At 43.6% G+C, this 17770-nt stretch overlaps 1 protein-coding gene across 5 annotated transcripts in view; it reads right to left on the bottom strand.

Moving 5' to 3' along the window:
• WDR33 (WD repeat domain 33) overlaps positions 1-17562 on the bottom strand; it is a 141716-nt gene extending 124154 nt beyond the window's left edge. For 4 of the 5 annotated variants that reach the window (XM_054723400.1, XM_008158133.3, XM_028134820.2 and 1 more), the window contains exon 1: positions 17374-17562. The gene's annotated coding sequence lies outside the window, so the exon portion shown is untranslated. Of the gene's footprint in view, positions 1-17117; positions 17230-17373 lie in introns of those variants that run through there. The other variant, XM_054723399.1, reaches the window with a different exon arrangement.
• Between the last annotated feature and the right edge of the window lie 208 nt (positions 17563-17770).

Genomic DNA, 17770 nt, shown 5'->3' with positions numbered 1-17770 from the left:
TTAAAAATCCTAGGATAGTTTTTAATTGCAAGCTCTGTAAGAGTGAAAGACAATATGTATGCTGCACATGTAAGAGACAGAGAATTCAACCAAATATGATATTTCTAGTGAACTGACATCAGCTTCAACATTATCTATATACTGTATTTTCCGGCGTATAAGACGACTTTTTAACCCAGGAAAATATCAAAAGTCGGGGGTCGTCTTATACGCCGGGTGTCGTCTTATAGGGCGGGTGCTGAAACTTCCGAGCCGGACTGGAGAATCTGCGGTCACCGCATATGGTGGGGGGAGCTCAAAAACGCCGCACTCCATTCATTTCAATGGAGCCTGACAGAGACCGCAAGTGTCTCTGGTCGGCTCCTTTATGTGCCGCATACGGTCTCCATCCAGTTCCACTGAAATGAATGGAGTGCGGCCGGGTGCTCGCCACATACGGCAGGGATGCAGCCGCGGCCGTTTTTGAGCCCCCCGTATGCGGCAACCGTATAAAAGCAGCAGGGGCAGCGCTGTACAAGTACGATAGAAGAAAATCCACTCACCAGGATTCGTGGAAAGAAGTGACTTAACGCGGTCCCAAAGATAAGGTGAGGGGGTGCCTCACTGGGAAGGTGTAAGTGAAGGGCGGAGCAAGCTGCAGGCATCCTGGACGCCCAGGGTATGGAAAAAAGAGATAGAGCTGTGCCCAGAAAAACACGCCTCTTTCACCCATCTGGCCCACCCTTAAATCCTATTACCGTATCTCCTTCTCTGCCTCTCAGATCTCGCTCCTGAGGACTGCAGTGAAGCGGCGTTGCTAACTCCCCAGGGACTTGCCCGGCACTTGCTCTCTCTCTATTGTTTGTTATCTTCCTCCTATCATCATCAGTTCCAGTTTGGTTGACAGCTTAGAAAACAAACAGCATGGCAGCTCCCATGGGTTTATTGTCTTATCCTTCCTTTCAGCTTTAGAGTGAATTAGGGAAAGTTTAATCCACTTGCACTGTTTTATGTTTACATGTTTGATGACAAACAGCCTTATGTTTATAAGTGACAGTTTTCCTGCTAAGTACCTGCATGTCATAAGCATTTGAATTAAAATTACCATATTGAAATAAAATCTGATGTTTTTTTAATTTTTATTTGGTGTGCGTTGGAAGAGGGGTAGTCTTCTACGGCGAGTATATCGCAAACTCTATATTTTAACTGGAAAAGTTGGGGGTCGTCTTATACGCCGGAAAATATGGTATCTATAGTCTATCCTATCTAATAAGAGAGTAATATGCAAATTGACCATCACTCAAACACACAAGATGGCTGCCCCATGTGGTCAAAAATGGCTGCTCCCATGTGGACACAAGATGGCACCACAAGATGGCCAGCAGTTGGGAGGCACCAGGCCTGCAAGGGAGTGCAGTTAGGGGTGATCAGGCCTGCAGGGGAGGGCAGTTAGGGGTGACCAGGCTGGCAGGGGAGCAGTTAGGCATCAATCAGGCTGGCAGAGGAGTGGTTAGGGGGTGATGAGGCTGGCAGGCAGAAGCGGTTAGGGACAATCAGAAGGCAGGCAGGTGAGCAGTTGGGAGCCAGCAGTCCTGGTTTGGGAGAGGGATGTCCGACTGGGATCGGGCCCTAAAGGGGTAGTCAAACATCCCTCGAGGAGTCCCAGATTGGAGAGGGTACAGGCTGGGCTGAGGGATACCTTCCCCCCACCATCACCCCCATGCACAAATTTCATGCACCGGGCCTCTAGTATTTAGATATTTGTCACTTGCCTTCCATATTACTAGGTTCAAGGGGGGAAAAAAACCCTACACATTTTAGTTGTTTGAATTTTTAATTAAAAGGCATACTTCTTATATCCCTGGAGTTAACAAGAAATAGCTTAATAGGAAAAACACTGCTTCCCTGTGCCCAAACTACAATGAATCCTCCTTAATTAAATATTCCAAATTTGCAAATTTGCCTCCTCACTGAAATTTATCTGCAGCCCCACAGTCAATACTTGCAGTCTTTGGTGGTTATTTATAGACATGCACAGAGCAGCAAAAATGTGAATCACCCAGAGCTCTTCCAGCTAAGGACTAAACAAGTGGTGGTCTGCCTTCTTGTTTCCACTCTCATACTGTAAGCAAGTGTTCTTTTGCAATTTACTGAATGTCAGGTTTATAACAAATTTGTTCTTTTTATTATTTTGCTGCTTAAAATGGCACCCAAATGTTGTGCTGAAGTGCTTCCTAAGCACAAGAAGGTTGTGATATGCCTTAAGGATAAAAAATATGGTTAAACAAGGCTTGGTTCAGGCACTGGTTCAGGCTTGAGCTGTAATGAATCAATAATGTACATTAAATAAGGTATCTTTAAACAGAAACACACATAAAACAAGCTCATGTTTTGACTGGCTGATGCAAATGTTACCAGAGGCTCCCAGGAATCTAACCATGCATTTCCCCTAAAGCAGGGGTAAGGAACCTTTTTATCTGCCAAGGGCCATTTGGGTATTTATAACATCATCTGTGGGCCATACAAAATTATCAACTTAAATATTAGCCTGCTCTATTTGGTCAAACATTTAATTAACTCACCCCTAAGGCCTCGGCAGGGCCAGACCAGATGGTTTTGTGGGCCTTATGCAGGCCAGACGTTCCCGACCCCTGCCCTAGAGCAACAGGTCAGTATTTGCTAGTTCAGTGTTTACAGTAACTTTGGAGAGCATAACTACCATGAGTAACAAGGAACAGGACTAACTAGTCACAAGAAAAAATGATAGAATTGGATGGTACATACAATGCAAGGATATTTTCACTCTCTTTTGAAATTTCCTTCGACTGCAGAAGCCCTACCTCAAGTCACATCTAAGAAGCATATTCAAGATATACAGCAAAGCTGTACCACTCTAATATTATTCATAACTCCTCCACAGAGTATCTAAACCTTGGGTGATGGAGTACAATATCAACAGAGTGCAAAGAGCAATGAACTAGGGAAGCGAGGACTCTGTGTAAGGCTTGGGCAACTTCCTTTCTTATCTTGAAGCAATTCTAACACCTCTGGGTATTTGCTCAATCTCAAAATTAAAGAGCAGGATTATGGACTAGTAACATCATTCAATACTTAAAATTTGTAAAGCACAGAATGCTTATGACTTATAATCCTGTATTTTACAATCAAGAAATCCATTGCTATTTTTAAAGCATGTTACAACTGGTTGTGATTTCCAGAAAGTACCTTTATATGTTTTTAAATTTCAAAAAAACATTCTCTGATTTAATAAAGATCCATGTGGACAATTAAAATATCCTGTCCTGCCCTAGCGGTTTGGCTCAGTAGACAGAGCACTGGCATGAGGACCAAAGGGTCCCATGTTTGATTCCAGTCAAGGGCACATGCCCGGGTTGCATGCTCCATCCCCAGTAGGGCCATGCAGGAGGCAGCCGATCAATGCTTCTCTCACATCACTGATATTTCTATCTCTTTCTCCCTCTCTCCTCCTCTCTGAAATAAGTATATGTTGTTTAAATTCTGTCTTGCAAAAAATTCAGTTCAAAGGCACAGGCAATCACAGAAAAAAGACTAAATTAATTCGGCCTATTTTATAACATGAACTTTTATATTATACAATCATTAAAATGTGTTTGAAATATTTTAAGCAAAAAAATTTACATCATCTAAAGTTATGTGGGAAAATCATATTTTAAAAATTACAATTATTTTAAAATATATTTTTATTGATTTCAGAGAGGAAGAGAGAGGGGGGGAGAGAGAGAGAAACATCAATGATGAGAGACAATCATTGATCGACTGCCTCCTGCACGCCCCATACTAGAGATCAAGGCTGCAATCCAGGCATGTGCCCTTGACCAGAATTGAACCCGGGACCCTTCAGTCTGCAGGCTGACGCTCTATCCACTTAGCCAAACTGGGAAGGGCAAAAATTACAATTATTTTAAAAGAACTGTGTTCTTTAAATGTGAAAGTAAAAAAATGGTAAAGAACATATAAAAAGGTAAAAGCATGGAATTATGGCAAAATCTTGCCATTTTCTTTATACCTTGGGTTTTTCCAAGTTGTCCACAATAGATATAGATAACTTTTATAGAGAAGTAAGAGTGGAGTTTTTCCTTTTTTTAAATGTTCTAAAATCTCTAGCTTAGCCAAATACAGTCATGTGCCGCATAGCATTTTAATAAATGATGGACCACATAAAAGATGATGACCCCCACAAGATTACAATGGAGCTGGAAAATTCCTATCACCTAGTGACACAATAGCCATCACAACGTACTACTCACCAGTGTGTGGTCCTGCTAGTGTATACAAAACAAATGCAATGCCAGTCATATAAAAGTACGGTACATACATTTATGTGCATTACATACTTGGTAATAACAGATAACAATGTTACTGGTTTATGTGTTTCCTATACTATACTTTTTACTGTTAAAATGTACTTATTTTTTAAAAGCCTGCTGTAAAATAGCATGCTGTGTTACTACAGAGACAGCCTCATATAACTTGTTTATACAGTGTCACTTGATTGCATCATTTTATCTGTGCTTAATTTAACCTCGTATTGTTTTTGCAGTAACATGTGTGAAAGCTTGTAGCCTAGGAGCTATAGGCCTAGGTGTGTACTAGCTACACCATCTAGGTTTGCGTAAGTGCACTCTGTGATTTCACATAATAGTGAAATCATCTAATGACACATTTCTCAGACCTACTTCCATCAATAAGCAGCACATGACTGTACTTTCAAAACTTCTGGTATAGTCCTATACCAACGTTCTCAAATAATTTTGTAAATTTATGGTTGTTTATTATACTCAATTTATTCAGCAGTCTCTGCACTCCCAAAGTATACTATATATAATCCTAGGAAAGCATATACCGCAATGGTAAAAACTACATATCTGTCTTTCTGTCTAAACGAAATTCCTTGGAAGCAAGGACTGAATGTATTGAAGCTCTACTAGTATATTCCGAATAATTTGTATACAGCCTGGTACATATGAAAATTTTACTAGATTTATGTTAAAACATATGCTAACAGAAAATCACCAGTGGAACACCCTGCAACACTTGCTGCAGACAATGAATGCTAAAATTAGTGAGTAAAATATTTGAGAAGAGGGATTCCAAAATGGCGGCAGAGTAAGTGGAAGCTACACTGACACTCTCCCAGGACCAAACTGGAGATACAATTAAAATACAGAAAAGCCACCCTGAAAAATCAACTGAAGACTAGCTGGAGAGAACCCTGATAACTTAAGGATGGAAAGTGGATACCGCAGAGAGACCGGTAGGAAGTGTGGAAGCGTGAAGAGGCTGGCTGGGCTCCCACAGACAGCAGCTGAAGTTTTGGAGGGATATCTCAACTGGGGGCGGGGGAATTCCCACTGAGAACTCTGGGGTCTAAACCCCACACTGGGCTCCCCAGCCCAGAGCACCAGAACTGAGAAAGGTGTCCACTTAACACCTGGCTGTGAAAAGCAGCAGGATTGCTGTCTGCCAGAGGGAACTGAAAATGCAGGGACCCTCTTTAAGGGCCAATGCACAAAATTTCGTATGCAGCCACTCACCTTGGTCTCCAGCAGTGGGAGAGCAGAGTGGACTGGAGCTGTGAGCAGAAGCCAGGGTTGGGGGCTCTGGGGTTGGAGATCGGAGGGCAGCCACCCTGTTTCCGGTGCTGGGTCATTCCCTCATGCTGCAGAGGACATCTTTCTCCAGTGAACCTTTGCTATCCAGGCAGTTTTTGTCGGGGGGTTGAGAGAGGCCACCCTGTTGGAAGACCTCTCCCCCCACCTTGTGGATGATAGCCTGAGACTAATCAAAACTAAGTGTCAAAGGGACTGAAGGCAGAGGCTGATCTCTGGAGGCTTTTAGTTTCTGCCTGATCTAATCCAGGACACAGGGCTAGGAAAAGCAGACCCTGGTGCACATCTTGGTCCTTTCAAAGGCACCCAGCCCCAGCAGAGGGAGTCACGAGCTGTGGATTGCTGATAGCCCCAAAGAGGGTACTCAAGGCCAGTCACAAACAGCGTCTGACACTGTCCTTCACTAGAGATTGGGACTCGTAGCAGATCTACCTAATACGCCAATACAAACCCAAAGATGCAGCAAAAATGGGGAGACAAAAAAAAAACAACAACAACAAGCCCAAATAAAAGAACAAGAGATAAGAAGTTTATCAGACATAGAATTCAAAATAATGATGGCAAAGATGCTCAATACATTGAGGATACAGTAACTATGAAGAATGGCATAGCACTAATAAAGAACACACTGGAATACACAGCAGATTAGGAGAAGCCAAGGAAAAGATCAGTGAATTAGAATACAGGGTAGGAAAAAATCACGCAATCAGAAAATCAAAAAGAAAAAACAATTAAAAAACAGGACATCTTAAGGCAGTGGTCGGCAAACCACGGCTCGCGAGACACATGCGGCTCTTTGGCCCCTTGAGTGTGGCTCTTCCACAAAATACCACGTGCGGGCGAGGACGTACAGTGCGATTGAAACTTCGTGGCCCATGCACAAAAGTCGGTTTTCGGCCTGAGCGAGTCTATTTTGATGAAGTGGTTCTAACACTGAGCCACACTCAAGGGGCCAAAGAGCCGCATGTGGCTCGCGAGCGGCGGTTTGCCAAGCACTGGCTTAAGGGAACTATGGGACAGCATGAAACCTAACAATACTCGCATCACAGGAGTGCCAGGAGGAGAACAAAGTGACCAAGAGATCAGAACCTGTTGGAAGAAATAATGGCAGAAAACTTCCCTAACCTGATGAAAGAAAAAGTCACACAAGTTCAGGAGGCACAGAGTCCCAAACAAGAACAACCCAAATAGGCTCATGCCCAGACACATCATAATTAAAATGCCAAAAATTAAAGACAGAGAATCTTAAAGGCAGCAAGAGAAAAGCAACCTGTTACCTACAAAGGAGCTCCCATAAGGCTATCAGCTGATTTTTCATCAGAAACTCTGCAGGCTACAAGGGAAATGGCATGATGTATTCAAGGTAATGAAAAGCAAGGATCAGAAACCAAGTTTACTATATAAAGCAAGTTTATAATTCAAATTAGGAAGTGAAATACAGAGCATCCAGACAAAAAAAGGCTAAAGGAGTTTGTCACCACCAAACCAGAACAGCAAAAAATGCTAAAGGGACTCCTGTAATAAACAATGGGACTATATCAAAATAAAAAGCTTTGGGCCCAGCCGCATGGCTCAGTGGTGAAACGTCAACCTATGAACCAGGAGCATACACCTGGGTTGTGGGTTCTGTCCCCAATAGGGGGCATGCAGGAGGCAGTCGATCAATGATTCTCTCTTATCATTGATGTTTCTCTCTCCCTTCCTTTCCTTTCTGAAATCAATAAAAATATAGTTTTAAAAATAATAACAAAAGTAAAGTAAAAAACTTCTACACAGCCAAAGAAACCATCAACAAAACAAAAATGGATCCCATATTTGGCAATGATACATCTGATAAAGGGTTAATATCCAAAATATATAGGGAATACATGGAACTTAAAAGGAAGACAAACAATCCACTTAATCCAATTTAAATGGGCAATGGACATAAACAGTCACTTCTCCAAAGTGGACATACAGATGGCCAAGAGACATGAAAAAATGCTCAAAGTCAATGATCATCAGAAATGCAAATTAAAACGACAATGAGGTACCACCTCACACCTGTCAGAATGGCTACCATCAACAAATCAACACATGACAAGTGCTGGCAAGGATGTGGAGAAAAGGGAGCCCTAGAAAACTGCTGGTGGGATTGAAGACTGGTGCAGCCACTGTAGGAAACAGTATGGAGTTTCCTCAAGAAATTAAATATGAAACTGCCATTTGACCCAGCGATACCACTTCTAGGAATGTATCCTAAGAGACACGAAACACAATCAGAAAGAATGTATGAAGCCAAAGGAAAATCATTTGGGCAAAAAAATGAAAAAGGATCGCAAATCAAATTCATAGAAAATGTTCCTTTATTGACTTTTGGTCGAGAGTGTGTTTGTATGTTTTCAGAGAACAGCTCCGAGACATGTGGATTCCTGCGATAGAGGGGAATTGACAGGAGTGCTCCAGCCATGAAGTCAGGGGAGAGACAGTCCAGAGATGGAAGACGCTGACGATGCCTTGCCATACTAGCAGTCAGCAGATGTGCGTCACTGCAGATTGCCCAGGACCAAACCGGAGAGGGTCGGACCTGCAATACCGCTGTTTGTCCACCATCCAGAACTGAAGTATCATTGCTGTTATGAACACATTAACAACTGTTGGACATAGAAACCGGGACTCAAAAGAACTGTTGGCCCAGAAAGAAACTCACTACAGACTGATTCATTTGCCTCTCAGCATAACCATTATTGCTTGTCTCATTTACAGTTCCTATAAGTGTATTCCTAGTATCACATGAGCTCACTCATCTAGGGGAAAAGATGAACAACATAAACTGAAGAACAAGAACAGCATCCATCAGACTGTCAGACCTCAGAGGGAAAGTAGGGGAGGGTGGGGACAAGGGAGATAGATCAACCAAAGGACTTGTGTGCTTGCATATGAGCCTAACCAATGATCACGGACAACAGGGGGAGGGGGGCTTGTGTGTGGGGGGGATTGGGAAGGGAACGGGGGGAGGGGGTTGAGGACAAATATGTGATACCTTAATCAATAAAGTAATTAAAAAAAAAAAAAAAAAAAGAATGTATGCACCCCTATGTTCATACCAGCACAATTTACAATAGCTAAGATCTGAAAACAGCCAAAGTGCCCATCAGTAGACGAGTGGATAAATAAAGCTGTGGTACATTTACACCATGGAATACTATGCAGCAGTAAAATAGAAGAATCTCTTAACCTTTGAGACAGCATGAAGGGACCTGGAGAGTATCATGCTGAGTGAAATAAGTCAGTCAGAGAAAAACAAGTATCGCATAATCTCACTCATATGTGGAATCTAATGAACAAAATAAATGGAGGAACAAAATAGATCCAGAGACATAGAAGCATGGAACATAGTACAGAATCTCAGAGAGAAGGCATGGGAGGGTGGGTGGGTGGGTGGGAAGTGATTAACCAAAGAACTCATATGCATATATGCATAACTCATGGACACAGACAATAGAGTGGTGAAGGATGGGGTTGGGATGGGGGTAGGGGCAGGCAATAAGGGGTTAATGGGAGAAAAAAGGGGACATATGTAATACTTTCAACAATAAAGATTTTTTTTAAGTTTGAGAATAGTATATTTACATAGTTTCAAAGTATCTCCTCCAAGATACATATTAATTTCAAAGGAATAAATAGTAACTATACAGAAAAAAAAACAGTATTAACTCAGAACTATAATTTTTGTTTCTGTATCACAGGGAATGAGACAGAAGTTTCACCATATTGAAAAGATATGTTTAGGATAGTCTAACTTAAATCCTCCTATATAATAAAAGGCTAATATGCAAATCAACCAAACAGCAGAACACTCAATGCAGAAGCTGCCCCCTGGTGGTCAGTGCACTCCCACAAGGGAAGCACCGCTCAGCCAGAAGCCAAGCTCAAGGCTGGCGAGCACAGCGGCGGCAGTGGCAGAAGCACTGATGGATGTCCCTGGGGAGCGGCCTAAGCCATCAGTCGGACATCCCCTGAGGGGACATCCCCTGAGGGCTCCCGGACTGCAAGCGGGTGCAGGCCAGGCTGAGGGACCTTCCTGCTTCCCACCTCCCCGCTGCCCCCAAGTGCACAAATTTCATGCACTGGCCTCTAGTACAAAATAACATTTTGAGGTGGGAAGACAGCCTTTAGATGCACAAAGAGATGCAGTCCATTCTCCAGAACAACTATCAGACATGCCTCAAGACTCTTGGACAAAGGAAGTGATGGTTTCAATTAGCCCTAAATCGGGTTTGCAGAGATAACCAGAATAAAACATATGAAACTTTGAATATGGACCAATTGCCGAAACTGGTTTGGCTCAGTGGATAGAGCGTCGGCCTGCGGACTCAAGGGTCCCAGGTTCGATTCCGGTCAAGGGCATGTACCTTGGCTGCGGGCACATCCCCAGTAGGGGGTGTGCAGGAGGCAGCTGATAGACGTTTCTCTCTCATCGATGTTTTTAACTCTCTATCCCTCTACCTTCCTCTCTGTGGGAAATCAATTAAATATATATATTTTTTTTAAATGTCGAATTTCGTGCCAAAAAAAAGAGCATTTGCAGGAAATTTTAATTCATTACTTTATTTTGAAGAAAAGTGCTGCTGAAAGTTATCATATACTTCGGGAAGCTTATGGTGAACATGCTCCATCTCAAGATACTACTTGTGAACGCTGGTTTAAACGCTTTAAAAGTGATGATTTTGATGTGAAAAACAGAACTTCCAGGTCAAGTGAAAAAGTTTGAAGACCAACAATTACAAACATTATTGGATGAAGATGCATGTCAAATTCAAAAAGAACTTGCAGAAAGATTAAACCTTGCTCAGCAAACAATCTGATCATTTACAAGCAATAGGAAAGATTTTAAAGGAAGGAAAATGGGTGCCACATCAACTGAACGAAAGACAAATGGAAAACCAAAGTCATCAGTAAAATGTAGCTTCAACAGCACAAAAGAAAGTCTTTTTAGCATCGAATTGTGACTGGCAATGAAAAGTGGCTTTGAGAATCCCAAATGCACAAAATCATGGGTTGATCCAGGTCAACCATCAACATCGACTGCAAGGTCAAATCGCTTCGGAAAGAAGACAATGCTCTGCGTTTGTGGTGTATTATGAGCTTCTAAAACCAGGTGAACCCGTTAATACTGATCACTACTGACAACAAGTAATCAATCTGAACTATGCTTTGATCATAAAATGACCAGAATGGGCCAGAAGACACAGAAAAGTAATTCTGCTTCATGATGATGCACCATCACACACTTCAAAACCAGTTAAAGACACGTTAGCCCTAGCCAGTTTGGCTCAGTGGATGGAGCGTCGACCTCCAAACTCAAGGGTCCCAGGTTCGATTCCAGTCAGGCATGTGCCTTGGTTGTGGGCACATCCCCAGTGGGGGGTGTGCAGGAGGCAGCTGATCGATGTTGCTCTCTCATCGATGTTTCTAACTCTCTATCTCTCTCCCTTCCTCTTTGTAAAAAATCAATAAAATATTTAAAAAAAAAAAAAAAAAGACAGCTCCCAGTAGCAATGGCTACTTGGATTACAATCAAGTTTCTCTCCTATAAGGCTATGCCTTCTCATATCTCCTCTAATGCCCGACATCCATGAAGGTCCAGTTCCTGGCAGAGGAGGACCTGTGTACCCCACAGTTGGCATAGTCTGGCAGGATGGAGTAAGTACTCCCACAACTGGTGCTGCGAGCAGGATCAAGGAAAAACTTACTCCAACATTGTCGCAGCGAGCAGGGTCAAGGAGGAACTTACTCCAACAGATTCCTAGTCAGAGCACAGGCCTAGGTTTTGGGCTCAATCCCTCGTCTGGGATGTGCAAGAGGCAGCTGATCAATAATCCTCTCATCATTATGTTTCTATCTCTCTCCTCTTCTCCCATCCTTTCTAGGAAATTAATTTTTAAAAAATAAAAATTTTAGCCCTGGCTGGTTTGGGTCAGTGGATAGAGTGTCAGCCTGGGGACTGAAGGGTCCCGGGTTCAATTCCAATCAAGGGCACATGTGGGATTGTGGGCACGATCCCCAGGAGCGGGTGTGCAAGAGGCAGCCTATCCATGATTCTCTCTCATCATTGATGTTTCTATCTCTCTCACTCTCCCTCTCAGAAATCAATAAAAATATTTTTTAAATAATTAAAATTTTAAGACACAAATATTTGTAACCCAACAGGACAGAGGTTTATAAAAGTATATTCAAAATGCTATGGGGTAGCAGTATTTATACCCGACAAAATAAGACTTGAAGGCTTTAGAGACAAAGAAGGACCTAGCAATTCCAGTTCTGGGTATTTACCTGAAAAAAAAAAACAAAATACTAAATGAAAAAGATATATGCATTCCTACATTCGCTGCAGCATTATTTACAATAGCCAAGATATGGAAGCAACCTAAGTGCCCATCAACAGATGAATGGATAAAGAAGTGGTTCATATATACCAGGGGTCCTCAAACTTTTTAAACAGGGGGCCAGTTCACTGTCCCTCAGACTGTTGGAGGGCCGGACTATAGTTTAAAAAAAACTATGAACAAATTCCTATGCACACTGCACATATCTTATTTCGAAGTAAAAAAACAAAACGGCAAAAACACCCGCATGTGGCCCGCGGGCCGTAGTTTGAGGACGCCTGATATATACAATGGAATATGACTCAGCCATAAAAAACAATAAAATATTGCCATCTGCAACAACATGGATGGACCTAGAGGATACTGTGCTGAACGAACAAGCAGGTCAGAAACAGACTCATAGATACAGAGAGCATTTTGATGGCTGCCAGATGGGAGGGGGTGAGAGGGATGGGTGAAAAGAGTGAAGGGATTAAGAAGTACATATTGATAGTTACAGAACAGTCATGGAGATGTAAAGTAAAACATAAGAATACCGGCAATAACGTTATAATTATACTAGAGGCCCAGTGCACGAAATTCGTGCACAGAGGGGTGGTGTCCCTCAGCCCAGCCTGTACACTCTCCAATCTGGGATCCCTCTCACAATCCAGGACTGCTGGCTCCCAACTGCTCGCTTGCCTGCCTTCCTGATTTCCCCTAACCGCTTCTGCCTGCCAGCCTGATCACCCCTTAACCACTCTTCTGCCAGCCTGTTTGCCCCCAACTTCCCTCCTCTGCCGGCCTGGTCACCCCTAACTGCCCTCCCCTGCAGGCTTGATCATCTCCAACTGCCCTCCCTTGCAGGCCTGGTCCCTCTCAACTGCCCTCCCCTGCTGGCCATCTTGTGGTGGCCATCTTGTGTCCACATGGGGGCAGGATCTTTGACCACATGGAGGCAGCCATATTGTGTTGGAGTGATGGTCAATCTGCATATTACTCTTTTATTAGATAGGATATGGTGTCAGATGGGTAATAGATTTATCAGAGTGATCACTTCATAAGTTACATTAATGTCTCATCATTGGTTTGTACAACTGAAACTAATATAAAATTCTACATCAACTGTAACTGAAAAATAAAAAATTATTTAAAAGTGCATATGACCCTGCCCTAACTGGTTTGGCTCAGTGGATAGAGCGTCAGCATGCAGACTCAAGGGTCCCAGGTTCAATTCCGTTCAAGGGCATGTACTTTGGTTGTGGGCACATACCCAGTAGGGAGTGTGGAGGAGGCAGCTGATCGATGTTTCTCTCTCATCAATGTTTCTCTCTATCCCTCTCCCTTCCTCTCTGTAAAAAATCAATAAAATATATATTTTTAAAAATAATAATAAAAGTGTATATGGCCCTAACCAGTTTGGCTCAGTGGATAGAGCATCGGCCTGGGGACTGAAGGGTCCCAGGTTCGATTCCGGTCAAGGGCATGTACCTTGGTTGCGGGCACATCCCCAGTAGGGAGTGTGCAGAAGGCAGCTGATCGATGTTTCTCTCTCAAGGATGTTACTAACTCTCTATCCTTCTCCCTTCCTCTCTGTAAAAAAAAATCAATAGAATATTTTTAAGTGTATACGAAAAAGCAAAAAACAAAAAACAAAACACCATTATGTTATACACCTAAAACTAATATAATGTTATGTCAATTCTATCACAACTAGAGGCTTGGTGCACAAATTCATGCATGGGTGGGGTTCCTCGGGGTGGCCTGTGGGGATAGGGCCTTAGCTCATGCCCCCAGGCTCACAGCTCCAGCTCAAGCCCCTAGCCTCGCAGCCCCACAGCCCCAACTGGCGCCCCGCCGTGGCCTGACACCGCCCCCTCACCTGCTCCACCATCCCACCTGCGGGGCAATCAATCAGGTCCGGGCCCCCTGCCCGGCTCCCTAAGTGCCTGCAGGGCGATCAGCGGGACAAACGGACCCCCGCTCAAACCCACCTTGGCCTGGCACCGCCCGCTCACCTGCTCCACCATCCCGCCTCAGTCCCGCTCTCGTCAGGGCCCATTGAGACCGGCAGTGGTGGTCATCGTAGGTCACAGTGAGCAGTCGAACTCCCAGTCGAACAATTTGCATATTAGGCTTTTATTATATAGGATTAAAAAACTGAAAATGTCACCAATTCAAGTCACTAACAGAAAAATATCAAAATTCACTGAATGCTCACTATATGTTAGACACTTCCCTTCATTTTTGAGATATTATAATTAACATTTTCATATAAAAGGAAACTGAAGTTCAGAAGTTTAATTAACTGATCTAGTAGAAGAAAGCTAGTTAGTGGTGAACCTGGCATTCAATCCTAGGTGTGTCTCCTGTTGAAACCCATGCCCTTTCCAATACTACTCGGCCCTGGGAATTTATAGGCACTCAAATTATTAATATAAGGTACAATAAAAACATTATGAAGTTAGTCACTCTACCAGAAAACACTAAAATGTTCAAGGGCCAGAAAAGATGAGAGCAATGTAAGTAATATTTTCCAATATACCGGTATTTAAAAGCTTCTGTGTGTAGGACTAGTGTAAATTCTTTGCAATGGGGAGAGAAATGTTACCAAAGAGAAAGTGTGTTCAACTAACAAAATTTTGAACCTGTAGCTCTGCCAAAGACAAAAGACAAAATACTTTTAAATAGTAAGAACTATGATCAGTTGACTAACTTGTCACATAACACATTACAGCAACAAAGAAACTTTCACCATTTGAAGGGAAAAAATAATCTCTTATAAGCAAAAGTTTCAACACAAATAAAATCTAGGAGTAATGGCCCTAGCCGGTTTGGCTCAGTGGACAGAGTGTCAGCCTGTTGACAGAAGGGTCCTGGGTTCGATTCCAGTCAAGGGCACATGCTTGGGTTGTGGGCTCAGTTCCCAGTAGAGGGCCTGCCGGAGGTAGCCGATCAATGATTATCTCTCATCATTGATGTTTCTATCTCTTTCTCCCTCTCCCTTCCTCTCTAAAATCAATAAAAATATATATTTTTTTAAAATCCAGGAGAAATGTTTGGCAGAAAACTAGGTCAATTTAGAATCTTTTTTTTTTTTTAAATATATTTTTGCCCTAGCAGGTTTGGCTCTGTGGATAGATCATTGGCATGTGGACCAAAGGGTCCTGGGTTCGATTCGGGCACATACCTCAAATGCAGGCTCCTCCCCAGCCCAGACCCTGGTCAGGGTGCATGTAGGAGGCAACCAATCAATGTGTTTCTCTCACATGGATGTTTCTGTCTTTCCCTCTCTCTAAAATCAAAGGAAAAATATCCTCGGGTGAGGATTAAAATACATTTTTAAACTGACTTCAGAGAGGAAGGGAGAGGGAAAGATAAAACCATCAATAATTAGAGAAAATCATTGATCGACTGTCTTCCCATACCCCACACTAGGGATTGAGCTCACAACCCAGCCCCACCAGGAATCGAACTGTGACCTCCTGATTCATTGGTCAATGCTCAACCACTGAACCATGCCCGCTGGACCAATTTAGAATCTTAAACAACAAATCTGGGATAGGTAAACAACTGGTAATTTTTTTTATATCTAATAAGCACTTTGATAATGAAGTTTTCTAATATGCAGACTCCAACTAATTAATACTACTTTATCTGAAAACACTGGTAAAAGTCTTAATTTTTTCCTAAGCAACCTCACAGGAATTATGTAAATACCTGCATAAGTGAATAACTTTCACTAATAGTTGTTATAGAGGTTTACTGTAACCTTACTTTCTTATTCTGAAATATGAAACAGTTCAAACTTCAGCAACATCAGATAACATGTTTTTCCCAAAGTAATGTGAAAAAGAAAAGTATATGGACTTAATACTTAGCAAAGAGTTCAAAAAAGCACATAAGGTGGTTATTAAAAGTATAATTAAAGGACCAGCCAGGGCTCAGTGGTTGAGCATCAACAACCTATGAACCAGGAGGTCAAGGTTGGATTCTGGTCAGGGCACAGGTTGCAGGCTTAAGCCCCGGTAGGGAGCGTGAGGAGGCAGCTGGTCAATGATTGATGTTTCTATGTCTCTCCCTCTCATTTCCTCTCTGAAATCAATAAAAAATGTTAAGTGTAATTAAAGCCTTAAGTTAAAACTGTGATTGCGAAATCTGTCCTTTAAATATTTTTTACCAACAGGACAATGCAAGTTAAGCCATCAACTTCGTAAATAAGGATTTATTTTTTTCCTAAAGCACTGTGATGTAAGGCCAACTTTCTACCAAAATCCTTCCCAAGAGTATCGAAAGGTAAGTTTTTTCAAGAAAAGTAGCTAAATATGTAACTTTAAGCCTCAGCACAAACTCAAATCCACACAGTATTTTTAACTTCTTGGAAAGGATATCAATTAACAAGTGCGAAAGTATAGTAATAAAAGATGGGTGCTCAATGTAATTATTATTAGAGGGGAAATGCTACCAAGGGAACAATAACATGTTTCCTTTCAAGTCCAAGTTTTATTTGCATCAAATAGATCTACCCCTGCACGTTAACAGCAAAAAATACAACGTGCACTAGTGTACCTAAAAGTCAGCTCAGCGCTCCCAAGAGGCAGTCCTTTTAACACAGGCTTTCTGTTCATGTTCTGTCTTCCAAAGCTCCTGAAGAGTTACCTTACTGTCATCTGTGCAGTAAGTACTTCAAAATATTCTTAACAGGCTTTGCATAAATAATCCGTGTTTTTCTAATTTGATTTACACGTATCCAATTACGGAATTCCCTATCGACTCGCCTTCTTTCTCCCGATGGGCCACTAACCACAAGGGTTACAACTAAGTAACAGCATTTCTCTCTCCTTTTTTTAAAGAATACTTTCTAAGAGCCTGAATATTAGCTACCAGAAGGCAACTTAAAACCGGGGCTCTTTCTTTAAAGCAAACAAATCAGGGATGTAACTATTTCGAAGGAGCAGGCTTTCTGCCTGTTGCCTGTTCTTGTTACAAATCACAAGCCACGGTAACACCGAGGCACTACCTTCCCGTGGCCCCGGGAACCGGCCCCTCGAAGCCACACGCCGTTCAGCTCCGGCCCAGCCCTTCCACTCCCGTCCCAGCCTCAGGCAGCGCGCTCCCTCCCGCGGACTTCACGTCTCACCGTGGCCTTCCCTCCACGGCGTCCGGTCGCCTCCGGGCCCGTCAGCCTTAGTCCGACCCGCCCTCCTTTCCTGGCCACCTCGAGCCTCCAGCCGTGTCCTCTGAGGCTCCATCCTGCCTCCGAGAACCCTCCCGACGCCGATCTCCCCTGCTCGCCCGACTAGGGCCCCAGGCCCGCCCGGCCCCCACGCAACGGCCGCGCTTGAAAATGGCGGAAAGCGCCGCCCGCCCAGGCGAGTGTCCGGGCCCGCACTCACCTCGGCGCGGAGCACAGCTCCTAGTGAAGGGCGAGCGCACGTTCGTGTTCACGGTTGGGAACGTCTCTCCTCTCGGCCTCCTCCCTCCGCCCCTCTCAATCCCTCGCCTCCATAGCAGCAGCCGCCATCTCCCCGGATTAGCCACCGAGCGCACGCCCCTGCGTCACCACGCACCGGTGTACGGCTCTACGTCACGCGCGCCTGGGCCACAGGGGTCCGCGGGGGTCAACCTGCGCATGTGCGTAGGCGAGGGGCGGGGCCCGGCCACCCGCAGCCTACCCCGCTCTTCCTTTGTGCGGCGCGCCGGGTTGGTCAGCCTGGAGGCGCGGGCCCCTCGCGCTGCGAGCCGCCTGGAAGCTCCCAAAAGCCCGCGGTTCCCCGGGATTTGAGTAAGAAT

The sequence above is a fragment of the Eptesicus fuscus genome, chromosome 11 (assembly GCF_027574615.1).
Source record: "Eptesicus fuscus isolate TK198812 chromosome 11, DD_ASM_mEF_20220401, whole genome shotgun sequence".
NCBI classification, from domain to species: domain Eukaryota; kingdom Metazoa; phylum Chordata; class Mammalia; order Chiroptera; family Vespertilionidae; genus Eptesicus; species Eptesicus fuscus.
Note: the sequence above shows the minus strand (reverse complement) of the source record. Positions and strands in the feature narration are given on the sequence as shown.